Source organism: Lissotriton helveticus, chromosome 8 (genome assembly GCF_964261635.1).
Source record: "Lissotriton helveticus chromosome 8, aLisHel1.1, whole genome shotgun sequence".
NCBI lineage: Eukaryota > Metazoa > Chordata > Amphibia > Caudata > Salamandridae > Lissotriton > Lissotriton helveticus.
Window position 1 is genome coordinate 1,606,637,152 of NC_136069.1, and position 16,614 is coordinate 1,606,653,765.

General features: G+C 41.8%; 1 protein-coding gene across 11 annotated transcripts in view; it reads right to left on the reverse strand.

The window, feature by feature from the left end:
• Positions 1–5,740: 5,740 nt before the first annotated feature.
• The window catches only part of LOC144773569 (uncharacterized), a 993,958-nt gene continuing 983,084 nt past the window's right edge, over positions 5,741–16,614 (reverse strand). For all 11 annotated transcript variants that reach the window (XM_078658686.1, XM_078658677.1, XM_078658685.1 and 8 more), the window contains one exon: positions 5,741–6,033. The gene's annotated coding sequence lies outside the window, so the exon portion shown is untranslated. The remainder of the gene's footprint in view (positions 6,034–16,614) is intronic.

Sequence of the window (16,614 nt, forward strand, 5' to 3'; positions counted from 1 at the left end):
TTCGCGCACAAACGTAGCACTCACTCACTCGCAATCAGTGAGGAGAATGAAGGAATCAGTTCTTTTATGCCCACGAGGGCAGGAGGGTGGGCGTGGCTAAGCGCTTGCTTCTTAGCCCCCCCAGCCTTTTCCTCATCTAAGATGGCCGCCGCTAGTAGTCCTACCTCGAGGTCAGTGACCTGGGAGCAAGGATAGCTTCAGATAGAAAAAGCAGGTAGATTTTGAAGAGCAGGACCCAGCTTTCCGCCTCAGGACACTGCAGAAAAGAGCGATTTAGGCAGAGGGTAGGTGCTGTGCAAAGTAGCAATAATCACAGTGCAAAACACGCAGATTTAAAAAAATGCAACAGGTATTTTTAAAATTTGTTAAAAGGAACAAATGCTTTCGCGCACAAACGTAGCACTCACTCACTCGCAATCAGTGAGGAGAATGAAGGAATCAGTTCTTTTATGCCCACGAGGGCGGGAGGGTGGGCGTGGCTAAGCGCTTGCTTCTTAGCCCCCCAGCCTTTTCCTCATCTAAGATGGCCGCCGCTAGTAGTCCTACCTCGAGGTCAGTGACCTGGGAGCAGGGATAGCTTCAGATAGAAAAGCAGGTCGATTTTGAAGAGCAGGACCCGGCTTTCCACCTCAGGACACTGCAGAAAAGAGCGATTTAGGCAGAGGGTAGGTGCTGTGCAAAGTAGCAATAATCACAGTGCAAAACACGCAGGTTTAAAAAATGCAACAGGTATTTTTAAAATTTGTTAAAAGGAACAAACGCTTTCGCGCACAAACGTAGCACTCACTCACTCGCAATCAGTGAGGAGAATGAAGGAATCAGTTCTTTTATGCCCACGAGGGCAGGAGGGTGGGCGTGGCTAAGCGCTTGCTTCTTAGCCCCCCCAGCCTTTTCCTCATCTAAGATGGCCGCCGCTAGTAGTCCTACCTCGAGGTCAGTGACCTGGGAGCAAGGATAGCTTCAGATAGAAAAAGCAGGTAGATTTTGAAGAGCAGGACCCAGCTTTCCGCCTCAGGACACTGCAGAAAAGAGCGATTTAGGCAGAGGGTAGGTGCTGTGCAAAGTAGCAATAATCACAGTGCAAAACACGCAGATTTAAAAAAATGCAACAGGTATTTTTAAAATTTGTTAAAAGGAACAAATGCTTTCGCGCACAAACGTAGCACTCACTCACTCGCAATCAGTGAGGAGAATGAAGGAATCAGTTCTTTTATGCCCACGAGGGCGGGAGGGTGGGCGTGGCTAAGCGCTTGCTTCTTAGCCCCCCAGCCTTTTCCTCATCTAAGATGGCCGCCGCTAGTAGTCCTACCTCGAGGTCAGTGACCTGGGAGCAGGGATAGCTTCAGATAGAAAAGCAGGTCGATTTTGAAGAGCAGGACCCGGCTTTCCGCCTCAGGACACTGCAGAAAAGAGCGATTTAGGCAGAGGGTAGGTGCTGTGCAAAGTAGCAATAATCACAGTGCAAAACACGCAGGTTTAAAAAAATGCAACAGGTATTTTTAAAATTTGTTAAAAGGAACAAACGCTTTCGCGCACAAACGTAGCACTCACTCACTCGCAATCAGTGAGGAGAATGAAGGAATCAGTTCTTTTATGCCCACGAGGGCGGGAGGGTGGGCGTGGCTTAGCGCTTGCTTCTTAGCCCCCCAGCCTTTTCCTCATCTAAGATGGCCGCCGCTAGTAGTCCTACTTCGAGGTCAGTGACCTGGGAGCAGGGATAGCTTCAGATAGAAAAAGCAGGTAGATTTTGAAGAGCAGGACCCGGTTTTCCGCCTCAGGACACTGCAGAAAAGAGCGATTTAGGCAGAGGGTAGGTATATTGTCTAAACAAAAAAAAGTTTTGGGAATCGAAACAAGGTCCTAACTATGACTACCTGCTGGGGAGCGCAGAGGCTCCGAGGATTTTACTGGGTGCCCCCTTCTTCCTAGACCAAGTTAAGCACCTGAAGAGCTATAAAGATAGTGAACACACAAGTCAGTGGTTGTTTTTACCCATTTAAGATTGGGCTGGATGGTATTTACCAATCCAAAGATTTAATACGGTGCAAGGAGTGGTAAACAGCTTTTGGAATTTTACAGCTTGATGTGGTTGACATTGTGCTAATCATATGCTTAAATAATTAGCCATAGCACTAAAAATTGAATCAGAGCAAATTTCCTCTTCAGATCCAAACATTCAATTGATAAAACTTTCCTCAGGGACTACCGGCAGAACAAAAACTGTCCTGCTCTTAAATACATATGCACATCCATTGGCACGGAAGAAAACAGCTCATAACGACCAGTTGATTACTACGATAACAGATATAAGGAGTACACACTCCACATGGGACATGGCATTTACAGGGGATTTTAATTCTAACCTAATACACACCCCGGACAAAGATGAGAAGTTATCAGCCGACAATATATATTGGACAGTCCCACAGCAATATCAGTTAAGGAGATCAACATCAGACCCTGAAGGTCGGCGACTAGTTAACGCCCTGGAATTCCTAGGCCTGAGAGTGATAAACGGTAGAACAATGAATGATTTCCCACCAAAACAAACATTTCATGGAGGAAAGACATGATCGAGATTTTATTATATAGCTATTTCAGTAGCATTGATGCCATATCTCGCTCACTTCTTTATAGAGTATACAACAAGGAGCGATCATTCCTACCAGCATATACATTTTAGATTAAAGATCGCCAAACATTAAGCGAATAGAGAGATAGAAGGAAGCATCCATACAATTGACCTAAAACCCTTAAAATGGTTAAATGAAACGATAGATACACTTTAGACCAAGTTAAAGACATTGATAACAGCTAGTGAACCAGAGGCCCCGAACAAAATTGAAGCTTGGGTAAAAGTAACCTCGGATCTTACAACATCAATAAAAATTGGTCAATAACCAAACAAAAATCGAAAGATCAGAAATTAATCTAATAAAAAACCATCGAAAAGGTTAAGAGATTTGAAAAATGAGCTTAAAAAAGCCATTAGGAGGTTAAATATAACCTGTCATAGCCAAGAAGCCTGTGACAAGGTACGTCATTTGAGGAAAACTTAAAAAATAGCTATGGGAAGAAAAAAGAGCAAGCGATGATAAATTCTGGGCTGAAATACTTTGTAGTGCAAAGAAACCTAACTCAAACTCTTTTTGGAAAATAATAAATAAATTACAACGACCGATGAATGAGTTATCATCAAATATTCCAGAACATGAGTGGGCTAGATTTCTATCCAGAGTTTACAGAAATAGCAACCCACGACATATTAGCGGCAACGTCCAAGGAGCCCCCAGAGGAGAAAAATACAACTGAAACCATCATATAGTGTGCTAGTGACACAAACAACACAGGAGTGGACAGAATATGTCGCATAAGAGAAGTAAAGGCCCCAGATCCTATCCCAATTGAAACAAAACCCAGAGCAAAGATAAGTGAGTCCTCCATGTCAGCTGACAGAAGAAAACGTATAATAATGAAAGGCAGAGGAGATGGTGCTCCAGGACCTAATGGAATCCCACAAGCCATTTTTAAAAACGATCCGTCTTTTTGGAGCTAGCATTTACTCAAATTATACAATGAAATGAAGCTCTTAAACTGTATCCCATCGAATTGGCAAGGCTCGATACTGACACCTATCCATAAAGGTGGAAACCGAAGGAATCTATCAAATTACAGGCTAGTTGCCCTCCTGGACGTCGAAGCTAAATATCACGCCGCACTCATCTTGGACCGACAATCTTAATCTTATTCCAATTAATCAGACAGGTTTTAGGCAAGGAATAGGGACAATATCAAACATCTTAACCCTATCCTTGTTGGCAAATAAAAGTAAACAGAGGAAACAACAAATCTACCTCTGTTTTATAGACTTGAAGTCTGCATTTGACAGTGTAGACCGCCATCTCCTTTGGAAAAAACTGCGTACCTGGAACATTCCCGAAAGGATACTACAGGGAAAAATATTATTCTATTCAAACACTTGGATTAGAATCAAGATAGGAGACAGCACCTGATTATCAAGAAAGCTAAATACGACAAAGGGCCTCAAACAGTGTTGCGTATTGGCGCCGCATCTTTTTAATTCGTTCTTGTCAGACTTGGCTCAGAGGCTAATTCACACCGGCAGAAACTTGGAGGGCTAGCACTCACACACCTCTCGTATGCCGATGATGGGGTGTTAATGAGTCTAACAAAGATTGGCCTTCAAAGAGTCCTAAATGAAATGTCAGACTTCATCACAGAGAACAAACTAGAAATCAATACATTAAAAAACAAAACTATGGGATTGGAAGTCGACAGAAATGCAAACAGACTATCTGGCTTAAAGGCAGTCAATTAGAGAAAGTAAAGACCTACAAATATCTGGGATTGTATATAGATAATCTTCAAAATCATACAGAGCAAAAAAAAGTATATGTCCCAGAGAACCAGTGCACTCATATTCGCCTTCAGTCAGCTGACAAAAAAGTTGAAAGGTCCAACACACAAACCCCTACTCGCGGTGATAACTGTGAAAATTCTTCCCACGATAACATATGCGAGTTCCACTTTTCACGGCAAGGATGCAGAGCTTCTAAACCTACTAATAGTTACCACATACAAAAAAGATTTTCAGGTTGAACGGTCAGCCTCTCCAGCGCAGGTTCGCCTTGAATTCAGACTAATAAATGAAAAAATAGGAAGAATGTAGGCCACTGTAAAGCTTTGGTACCAGCTGAAACAGAATGCAATCACATCACCAAATAATAAAGCCCTCTGGACAGAACTAGAAGATAACAGAAAATCACCCTATAATCAATATCTAAATAAATCCTTGTCTATAACCTGTACAAATAATTTATGCAATAAAAACCTGCCATACCAGTCCTTTAAACGAACAATAAATAAAGTAGCAAAAACTCACTCACTACTAATAGACAAAAACATTTTCAGGACTAGGTCGCATGCCTGGATGGTGATCAATAATTAAAAAGCACTTGCACCAGGCCATTATATGAACACAGCATTTTCTATTCACCTGAATAAACAATTAATGGCTATACGCTTCAGAAAATTACCAACAATAGCGGATCAGCCTGTTTGGGTATACAAAGGACCAAAATCATGCCGACTCTGTGGTTACCATAAAGAAGACATCATTCATGTAATTTGTATATGCAACCAAACCCATAATGCTCGAGCCACTCTTCTCAGACAAACTTTTAAAGATAGAGGCATCAGGTCCTGTAGAGCTGCAATAATAGCATGTTTAAATCCATCGGACACACAATTAAACTGTAAATTGATCAAAGTTTTTGCACAGGCACACAAAAGTTCGTTATTAGTCCTGACCTCAGTTAAGGATCAATAATGTGGTAAAAAATTTGTTGAATAATGAAATCCTACGATTTTCTTTGTTTTTACTTTTTCATTGATGTAATGTGACTGTTTCCTTTTTAATGTTTTTACTTCTATTTTTTATATGTGTCTATATTGTTAAGTTTTTAATTGACCAAACAATAAAAATGTCCTTACTTACTTGACTTTGCTGTAGAAATGGAAAAATACTTTTTCCCTTTCTAGCTCATCATGGGTGGAACTGTGCTAATCATTTATATAAAAAATCCATATAACTTAATTGGGGTAAGGATGTAAGAAGCATCATGCTGGCTCACACCCACTGTTAGTTGTTAAACAAACCAATATTTGTTTTAAAGTCTACACATTCAAATATGGAGAAAAAAGAAAAAGATATGCCAAGTAACACATGAAATCACCCAAATTTATTTATTACCCATTTGTATCATATGACATTTTTAGTACATGACAGTACAACAAAATTCCAAAATGTGTACAAACAAGAACTATCTTTCAAATTATATTTGACACCTGGTTCATAGGAATTGCACTACAGAAGATCTGCAATGTTCCAATATTCTTCAGATAAAATATCTTGAATAGCTATTCTGTAAATCCATTGCATTGGACAAATTGCTGCGATACGTCTTAAAAGCCAGCATATGTTTCGTTGATTTTATGGAAGCTTCTTCAGGGCTGTAAGGAATTAACACAAATCTCATGAGTAATTCTGATTTTTCATACAGAAACTTTCCTATGTTATAATATCTAACTTTATTTTCCTAACAGAATTGAGGGAGAGAGTGACAAAAGCAATGTCCAATATCTCAGTTTGCAAAATATGACACATCACAAATTTATCAACAACGTATTGGAAAAGTCGCCAAAACATTCCAACTTCTGTAGCTTAAATCTCCCCTTAGGATTTTAAGAAACCCAACAGCAAGCTTCTTTCTCAGAAAGTTCTGATGATGTGGAAATACTCAGGCATTAAGCAATATCCAGTCAGTACAGGTATGCAATGCCCATTGGGCTAAAAGGGCTTCAGCCACCCCGTTGTGTGCTTTACACCGAGCTATGTTGGGCTGCGCTGCAGATGGGGTGCAGTGACAGCGTTCTACAAAGAACTTCGCAGGTCAGCCAGAAACTGAAGTACATTAAATATGGGGACTGTGACCATGAATGTGAGAGTGAGAGGCTACATGGTAACAAAATACTCCAACTGTTTTGTGGGCCTTTCAGCCTTCAGGTAAATACATATAAAATGCAAGGTATACACTTTAAATACAAGTTAAGGTAATTGGTGTGGAATGTATTATTTTATGCCACAGGACAGCACAAATGGTTAATGTAATCTCTGCAAATGTCGGTGTGTTTAACCAGACAGTCACAAACTGCATCCTGTTAAATGAACAGGGTAATAGGCTATGTGTATTCCACCTCCACTGAAAGCACTATGGTTATTCAAATCTTTATCTTAATATTATACTCACCTAGAAGTGGGTGAGTTTCAGAAGGCTCAAGCCAGGTGCTCAACTTGAGCACCTCATGGCCCCTCAAGCCCTGAATGAACCGAGATTTTCAAGTGTATTTTTTCTTGATAATTGCTTAAGGGAACACTTTAAACTATATGAGCTCTAGAATTTTGCTGTACAAAAACCACTTGACTTTGATGCAATAATCTATAATGTTGCTCCATATGTAATACAAATGTAGATCACATTTAGGGTGCATGTTAAGTGACTTGACTCATCGTTCACTAATAGCAAAGTCATAAGGCTGGGGGGACGGCGGGCATACATCACTCTAGATTCCTGCTTACCAACTATCACTTTTAGCAGGTGCTCCTCATTGCAGTAATGCACTCTTATGTACTAAGGTGAAAGCTTCAGCATGTTCACAAATATATATGTCTTTAAGTTTTTAGGTACTTTCATAATTTTTTCATAATATTTGCTGCATGATTTATATGGCAAACATTTTCAGGGCTCAGCTCATGCACCGGCTCTTACCGTAAACAAGACCCTCTGCTCGATTTGGCTATAGCTCGGCTTGTCATGTCAATTTTAGGGCTCACCCTGTACTTAACAACCATATAAGATAGGCTACTGAATTCAAAACACATTTACAGGTAAGTAAGTCTTTATTAGTTTTTTCATTGGCTCTCAATTCAATTCAAATGAGCTTTATCCAATTTTTACAATAAAATCAAAAAAGCACTTGATATCAAATGATATTATAAATTGTTCGACGTTAAAGGAAAAACACTAAAAATACTAACAAAAACATGCTTAACAAGAAACCTCCTGTAAATAATATTATGAGAAATTCATATATAAATAGTGTTCCTGTATTTAATTACACTTTTTAAGAGTGAAGCTATAGACCTTGTGAAATGTTGTTCTCTAAATATTGTAATACTAAAACACAGGATGACATTGTTAAAATCCACCTCTTTCTTGGTACAGAATAAAATAAAAATGAAAGAATAATATGCATTGTTGTTTGCAGAGACTTAACATCACATCGACACAAAGTCATGATACTAGACCAATCATTTGTGATGGGGAAACTGATTAGTCTATGAAAGATTCCAAGTCTAAAACGAGTCAACACCATACAGTCATTAACACGTAAGATGATTTTAAGATTGGCTGAATGCTGTAGGTGGTTAACAACATTTGATTCGCCCATACAGTTGGCTTCAATATTTCGGTTGAGAATATGTGTGTCTCAAGGAGCATCTAACAATTTATTTTTAGATTTTTATGGTACCAGGGTTGTCAAAGTATTCTAGATGCCCAATGTCTTTCATAACATTTTTGACGTATTTTAACTATGGGATACTAGAGACCCGTTGTAATTTTAAGCTATCATTTAGAATATCCTGATGGACCATATCCTGAGCGGTAACTGCAAACACAACAATGATGGACAGAATGTGGATCAATGTCACACATTCACCCCAGTCCAAAGATCTGGGCCCAAATCCATCGTTTTTCCACTCCACACCACCCTGGGTTAGACAATGGCGATATGCAAATCAGCGCTGACCCTGTGCCCCATGGGAACAGTCCAGTCCGAACTACAAAAGCCATGTCCTTCCCAGAACAGAAACAAGCATCCAAGGACCGGCCCGGTTTCAAGGTAACACCTCTCTTCAGCCCGGCTAGCTTGATTCCAGTGGTGTGGAGTGCCTGGGACTCACGTCTGAGCATCCCCAGTACACTTAGAGCGGTAACTGCCAACACAACAATGATGGACAGAATGTGGATTTTCATCACTATATAGCTGCCTCAAGAAGTGAATAAGAGGGGTTTCTATTACCACACGCATATCTTCTAAGATTTTCCATAGTTTGTCACTTATGATGCAGTCAAAGGCTGTAATAAAATCTACAAACGCCAGATATAATCTACCTGCTTGGCCAATGTGTACTTTCCCAAAAGAATATTTAAGATTAGTCCCTGCTCGACCATGCCTACGCCCTGTTGGAAATCAAATTGTAGCTCAGTTATGGTGCCATTGTCTTCAGCCCAATCCTGTTCTATTCAGTATAATGCATCACACCACCGTCTGGGTGCAGAGGTAGCTGGCAGCTATCAACCTCAGGGTCAGGTCACGCCTACGATGCTTTGCTGCACAGTCGATGACTCCAACTTCAGGATTTAGGGACACAGCAGTGAGGTCATTGAGGATGTTGGCCGCTGTCACAGTGTGCTGCTCTTAGGCTGGAGATGTCATTTAAGGGGTCAATCTCCTGATTACAATCTCCAAGCCTTGGCTGCAGCAAATGTAATCCATGGTTACTTGGCCGGCTGAAAGGCGACAGGAGTGAATTAGCATCTTGATACTTGTGGAAAACTTGGCTACCACTCCTTATTTCCAGGACACCGCTTATTTATCTTCAGGCTCACTCTCAACAAGCCCAGTGGGTGCATTTCTTGTCACGCAGCACATCAATTTTCCTGCAGCTTGTACAAGACTGGATCCATCAATCTATTGGGGTCTGCTGTGGTTACTGACATCCACTGGCATCCCTCTTGCTTGGAGCAAATAGTTTTTGCCACACACACATGTTGAACACATGATTCTCACTGTACTGGTACTGGAGCTGTGTTTTCTGGTGTGGCACACGTGTCTTAATGTTCTACTGGTGTTACATCGCGTGTAGTCCTAGTTTTGGGGGACGCTGCTGTCTGAGGCACAAGGCTCCAACTATGGCAACCTTTATATCATGAAGGGTGCTCTTGAATGGTTGAAAGAGAGCAATCATGCTTGGCAGTTGTATAGCGCTTTATGTCATATCTGTCTCCTACTAGTGGTATACCACATCAGAAAACACGCAGCCATGCGGAAGACCGTCATTAAATCACTGGGCCCATTGAAAAGGTTGAAACGCATCAGTATACTAAAGCATGGTCAGAAGGTTGACATGTCTACACCCAACTAAAGATAGCCAAAGGACGATCATAGAGAACATTCATACTTCTGAGATCCACGTATAAAGTGAAAAACCAAGGAACCTCGAACATATAGGGCCCCCTAGTACCTGTAGAACCACAGACTTGGAGGACAATAATGTACCCCAAAGAATTTATCCTTTTCACTTTTTATGTTAGACACTCTCACACAAAAAACCCTTATTTATAACAGTATTATGTGACTAGATATGTTGGACAATTATTCCTGTGGATATAACAAGTATTGTACAAAAACTGTCAATCCATGTATTGTTAGGTAATGTTAATTGGATGAACGTTTAAGTCTTCATTTTGGCTAAAAGTTTAATTTATGTGTTTGTTCTTTTTATGTATGATGGATACGCTGTGCGCACTGACTAAAAAAGATCCACAGCACCAAGTTACAGTCTTTACATTATTATTTATATATACTATTGTTTGTTTGTAATATGTTTGTCAGTATGTCTTGATATACATGAATGTCAAGTAAGCATCTAGGTATAGAAGTGTGAGGAGAGACAGGAAGAATATTATTAGGAAATAACCAGACTATGTTGGCCCATAAATTACAGAGTAATTATTTAGCCTAAAAATGGAGCATGGAAATTCGATTTATGAGGTATACTTGAATACAAACGTTCTCAAATTGGCATTTTTAAAACAAAAAATCAGACCTTGCCACTAAGAAGTGCTGCAGGCCCACTACAAGCCTGACATTTTTTGGCCCTGTGCATATGCAGTGTGCTTCAGTAGAATCTTGTAGGTAAATTAGGTAAGCCAATTTGGTATATGCCAATCAAACCATATTTAGGGGAATAAGAAAAAAAAGTACTTTAGCACTGGTTAACAGTGGTAAAGTGATTAGAGTCCTAAGGACAACAAAAAGAAAATCTGCAAAATTGCCGGAAAGTAGGCACACTTTTTTGGGTGAAGACCACTCTAAGGCTGACAATCTAACAGCATCCCATTCCACAAGGTTTCAGCATACTATGAAAGGAAGGGAGCCATTGGGGTCCTTACCTAAGACAATAATAGCCCTGGGGAACTAATCCCCTTGAGCTGGCTCAATAGCTGTGTCCTGGGGAGCCCACCTGCGACACAGCAATTTCCCTGCCAGTAACAGAGTGAGCAGGGAAACATGTGTTTGTTCCCAACTGGAGGGAGCGTAGATTATTTTCCTGCTAGCTAGGAGCATACTTTAGATCTGTTTCCCTATCCGCACTGATGAAACAGATCAAGAGATTACTCCCCCCCCCATAGGGAGCAGCACAAGTAGCTGCTTCCTCCAGATGGGACAATGCCGGCTTCCTTAGCATGCAAGAATCTAACTGGGGCTTTTGAGGGCCATGGGACTCCCCCCATTGCCCTCAATTAGATTGTGGTTTGTGCCCTGGGGATGGGGTCAGTGAGGATGAAAATGGCTCAGGGAGGAGGGTCTGCGAGGCTTCCCTCCCATTTATTTTAAGTATTAGCCCTGGGGATGGGACCCTCAGGCCTAATAAGGGTCAGGGAGGGTGACCCAACAGCTTCAAATCCCTATAATAAAAAAAAATGGCTGTGGGGGATGATATCCCCAGGGCCTAATAAAAAAATCCAGGATTTTGTAAAGCGTGAAGAATCACTCATGATGGTCTCAAGGCACTGAAGGGCAGGCATGGGGAGATTAAGTGATTTGCCAAGAATCATAGACTATTGAGCCAGTTTTGAGGCTTGAGGCCGGTTCTCCAAGCTCCAAAGCTAAGGCTGCTACACCACATCTCCTCCTAAGGCTTGGGGAGGGTGGCCATGCAGCCTTAGACCCCTTTAATATAAAAGGCACTACGGTATGAGATGACAGTGCCTATTGAGGCTCAAGAAGGGAGGCATGTGGTCCCCTTCCACTTTAATAAGCAAAAAGGGCCCATGGGGTTGATGTCCGTAGGGCCTAACTGCTGAATTTCTCTGTTTCCGTGTGATCGAAATGTGAGCCTAACTATAATGTCCCTGTCACCTTTGGCTTTTTCAGTTAATTTCAAAATACATTCTCTTTCTATTTTCTAACTATAAAGTTCCTGTATCCTTTGTTTGTTTCAGTGAATTTCAAAGGTATTTTAAATTCTCTTTCCTAACTAGCAGTGAATGGGTACGGACCTCTCACTAGCTTTCAGCAATCGCACTGGGTGAACTCACTGGAAGTAACAGAAGGGGTTCTTGGCCCCTATAGACCCTCACCATCCAAGTGGACTTCATCACCCAGCAATTTGCCAAGGGACACATTTGCAGAGTGATGGAGAAAGGGGACGGGCCTCAAATGAAATGTCAGCAATTCCATAGTGTGGGACTTACTGGAGGTAACAGAAGGGATTCTTGGCCCCAAGGACCCTCAGCATCCAAGAGTGAATTCTTAAGGATTTTAAAATTCTATTCCCGGACTACTGGAGAAAGGGGGCGGGCATCCCACAAGCTCTCAGCAATCCTGCTAGGTGGACTTACTGGAGGTAACAGGAGGAGTTCTTGGCCTCCATGGACCCTAAGCCTCCAAGGGGTCTTCATCCCCCAACCAGTAGTGTGATAAGGGGTGTGTTTGCAGAGTGGTAGAGAAAAGGGGTGTGGTACCTCCATGAGCTCTCAGCAATCCAGCTGTGTGGGACTTGCAGGAGGTAACAATAGGAGTTGTCGGCCTCCAAGAACACTTAGCATCTAAGAATATTTAATCCCCCTTCAAGTTGTGGGCCAAGAGGACCCTTTGCATAGTCGTTGAGATGGGGGACCTCCGCTGACTGCCCCAGAACTGGTGTTTTTTAAGCATTTATTTAAACTATTTTTTAATAGGGAGAGGGCTGCATGTTCCCCCTCCCCAGGCTGATTTTGGCCCCAGGGACCCCATCCCACAGAGCCTGGCCTTTTTCTTAAAATATAGATTCATAAGGGGATGGGGCCACAAAACCCCCCCCAGCTGATTTTGGCCCTGGGGACACCATTGTGGGGTCTGGCCTTTATTTAAATATTTTTTATTAGGGAATACACTATGGGGAGGTAGGGCATATGGTCCCCTCCAATGGCGGATTTTGGCCCCAGGGACTCTTTTCACAGGGCCCAGCTTCACCCAGTGACATATGTTTCAGAATACCAGGGGAGCCTTAAAGGTCACCGGCTGTGACTGCTCCCCACCTCCTTCAGGAGCCAGTATCAATATAAAATACAGGGGGCTCCTGAAAGACATCACCCTGTCTGTCAGAGCTGTGTTGCCCATCAACAATTTGAGAGCTAACACAACACTTTCACCAATCTGAAATTTTGATTGTGTCCTGATGCTTTAGCACCAATAACATTTTGTGGGTGACTAATTATCACCTGAAAAGCAATGTTTTAAGTAAATACCATATTGAAAATAAAATCAAACCACACAAGCTACCCCTTTGGGACCTAGTGTACCCACAGAGCTATTTCATAGTCAGAACACTGCTTAATAATAGTATCTCCCAACACATAGTGGGGCATCATCTCCTTGGGTATTGGACCCTCGCTTCTGCAGTTATCACTGCAGATATGTTGCCATTATCTTTGCTGGAACTGTCTTGCTTTCATTTCCAGCTCCTGCATTCACATCTTATGTGCCAGTAGCATTTGTTTTCAGCCGAGGCTCTCTCAGCCTTCCTCTCCTCTCCTTCTAGCTTCACCTTGGCCAGCTGCAGCTGGAGCGCCATCTCTGATATCCTGTCCTCCAGCTCCATCAGGGTCAGTCCCCTCTCAGAAATATTGCTGCCTGCTCCATCCTTGGCATTCTAGGCATCTGCTGGGTTTGATTTGGGCAGCTAAGAACACTAGACTGGCCTGCCATCCCCTGATCATTGATGGTGCTCCCTCTGCCTCCTCGTTGTCATCACCATCATCATCTCTCATGGTAGACTGCCACCTCTGCACCTCCTCAAAATCTCTGAGATCTACCTAGAGATCCAGATTGTTAGCCCTCTTGTCGACCTTCTGACCCTTTTGCTTGCAGAGCTTCAGCAGCTCTGCCCTGCTGAGGGTATTAAAGTTGGACAGCTCCATCTCCATGGCACAAATTGGAAGGTAGGATACTTATATTTAGAAAAGGGGAAAAGACCCAATGACAAACTAGAAAGAATTAAAATAAAGGTCATCCCTGGTGTCAAATTACTTACCTGGGTCTTTTGTGTAAAGCAAGTACTGCACAAACACAAGTCCTGATTCACACTGCTGAACACCAACGTGATTAATTTGGTTGTTGGTTGACTGGGGTGTGAGCCCTGGTCGGGCAATTGACACAATCCCTTGCAGGGAGAACGACAAGAGGTCACTAGATTAACCTGTGCTTAACCCTGTGTAGCTTGGCAGAAAAAGCAGTCAGGCTCAAGTTAGAAGCAATGTGTAAATTAATATTATTAACGAAGCATACAAACAGTAATAACATAAAGCCACATAATAAGGAAAAATCAAAACTAATTTTGAAAATTAGAGTGCATTTTAATTAAGTATTTTACACTAAAACCACAATAATCCAACCAATCGAACCAAAGTTATAATTTTTTTTTTGTTTTTTGTCAAATCTAGCACCTAAAAGATCTAAGCACCATCCGGGACATCAAGTCACATGAGACCTGGTCAAAGTCGAAAGTTAAGGCAGAGCGTGATGGAGTGTGGTTTGGATGCAAGAAGGAAAGTGCGCTGGGTCAGCGCTTACCTTTCTTGAAGAAAAATGTCTGATAAATTAAACTTTTAGTAGGGCAAGGCTGTCAGAGTGTCCAAGGAGGGAGCATAGTTGTCGGATGGCCGTGGACGTAGTTATCAAAATGGAAGAAGATAACCTCCAGCTGGTCGAGGCAGAGGGCTATAGCCGAAGACAATTCCACAAGGTTGGATACATCATAGGCGAAGGACCACTAAAACAGATTTGGGGCTGTGGAGAAAAATGTTGCAGGAGGAGCTGCAAAGTCAATCAGACCAGTGATTCACCTCAGGCAGATAAGAGAGCAGGTTCTACCTTTTGGTCACATTTTGTCTAATTTCTCAGCTTTGGAAATTGGCCATCTGGGCACCTTTGGCACCACAATCAAGGGTCCAAAACTGGTGGGGGTTCAGAACGCCCGCAGGCTGGTGCCAGGTGCGGGTTCAAGATAGTAGGAGCCTTTTGTGTTCCTGTTCCCCTGAAAAGGAGGATAGCAAACGAGCCCTTGGAGTCACTTTCGGTAGCCCTATATGCAGGTAAAGATGAAGAGCTTAATAGCAGGGCTTCCTTTAAGGGTTCAAGGCAGGCTAGAGGCAGCAAAGCAGTCCTTCCAGGTACAGCAGCAGTCTGGCAGACTGCACAGCAGGTCATAAAAACAGGTCCAGCAGTGAACTGAAGAGTGGGTCTGAAGGTCCAATTTTTATTTTACACCCTTATTCTGTTCTCCTAGAAGGTGGGTGAAACTTCCGGAAAGGTTCTTTGAAGTCCATGACATTCCTGATTTCCCTTCCTGGCTTCAAGTTGGCTGCAGTGATAATACAGGGTCAAGAAGCCTTATGTGTGGAGACAGGACGCAGCCTATTCAGGTTTAAGTTGAACTGTGCTCAGCTCTGTCCCCCTCTTCCTTCCAGTGGTGGCCCATTGAGGCACACCTAATACCTGTCTTTTGTGACTGTCGGAGAAATTTACAAAGTCATGTGACCCAAGATTGTCTGCAGGTTCAAAAGGCTAGGCCAGGAAAATGCCAACTTTCTAAAATTAACCAACAAGTGGGGTTAGGCCCACAGAACCAGGCTCATGTAGGGCCATATAACTCATAAAAAAGGGGTGGGGTGGGGGACCTGACACCTGCTAACTTCTGTGCTGTCTCTTTATAGCAATGGTCAAACAACAATTATTCTAGTTTGATCTGGTTATTTATTTACCCTTGTCATCCATTAGTATTTTATGCTTTTTTACAGTACTACAAATATATGAAAACAATAACACTTGTTTTAATGTTTGTTGTTTATGAATATTGTTGAATCTTTGAATGTTTTGTTTATAAGTTGTTCATGTCTTTGGAATGAACAGTAGTATTTGTTTGTCACTTGCAGGAAAGTCAAGACTTTAAAGTACCTGAACAACCTTTTAATTACATTACATTCTGCCCTATGTGCTACCTAGGGGCTAACTTAGAGGTGCCTTATATATGCAATAAAAGGGGAGTTTAAGACTTGGTAAGTGAGTCTAAATGCCAAGTTCACATGGCCGTGTGGCACTGTATTCAGGCTGCAATGGCAGGCCTGGGACACATTTCAGAGGGCTACTTAGGTGGGTGAGACAATATGTGCTGCAGGCCCACTGGTAGCATTTAATTTAGGGGCCCTAGGTATATGATATGCCTTTCTACAAAGGACTTCCAAGTAAATTAAATATGCCAAGCAGGTGTAAATCAATTATGCTGTGTTTTAGGGAGACAGAAATAAGAAATGAAAAATATACATTAATCTCATCTGCTCATCATCCATTAGAGTGGAGTTTCCAGTATATGATGGGTTTCTACATGACCTAAGAAATACAGAAGGTACTACTGGAATACTGGAAATAAGCATATCAATGCATGAATACATTACCACTAATTAAACATTCCTTATCATGATTAATTTTTCACAGCTTGAATTAGTCAAACTTGTTTACATTTTTTGCTCCCCTACATATATTTTCAGTTATATGCAATAGAGCTTTACAGTTGGTAAGAACTTTTAGCTCTTATTTTTGACAGGCCAAATAGTTTATTAACCGATTTTACTCTCCGTGAGAGCAATCACCTGGACTAATTTTTAATTTCTAATTTTTCTTTTTCTTGCTATGTACTGTCACAGA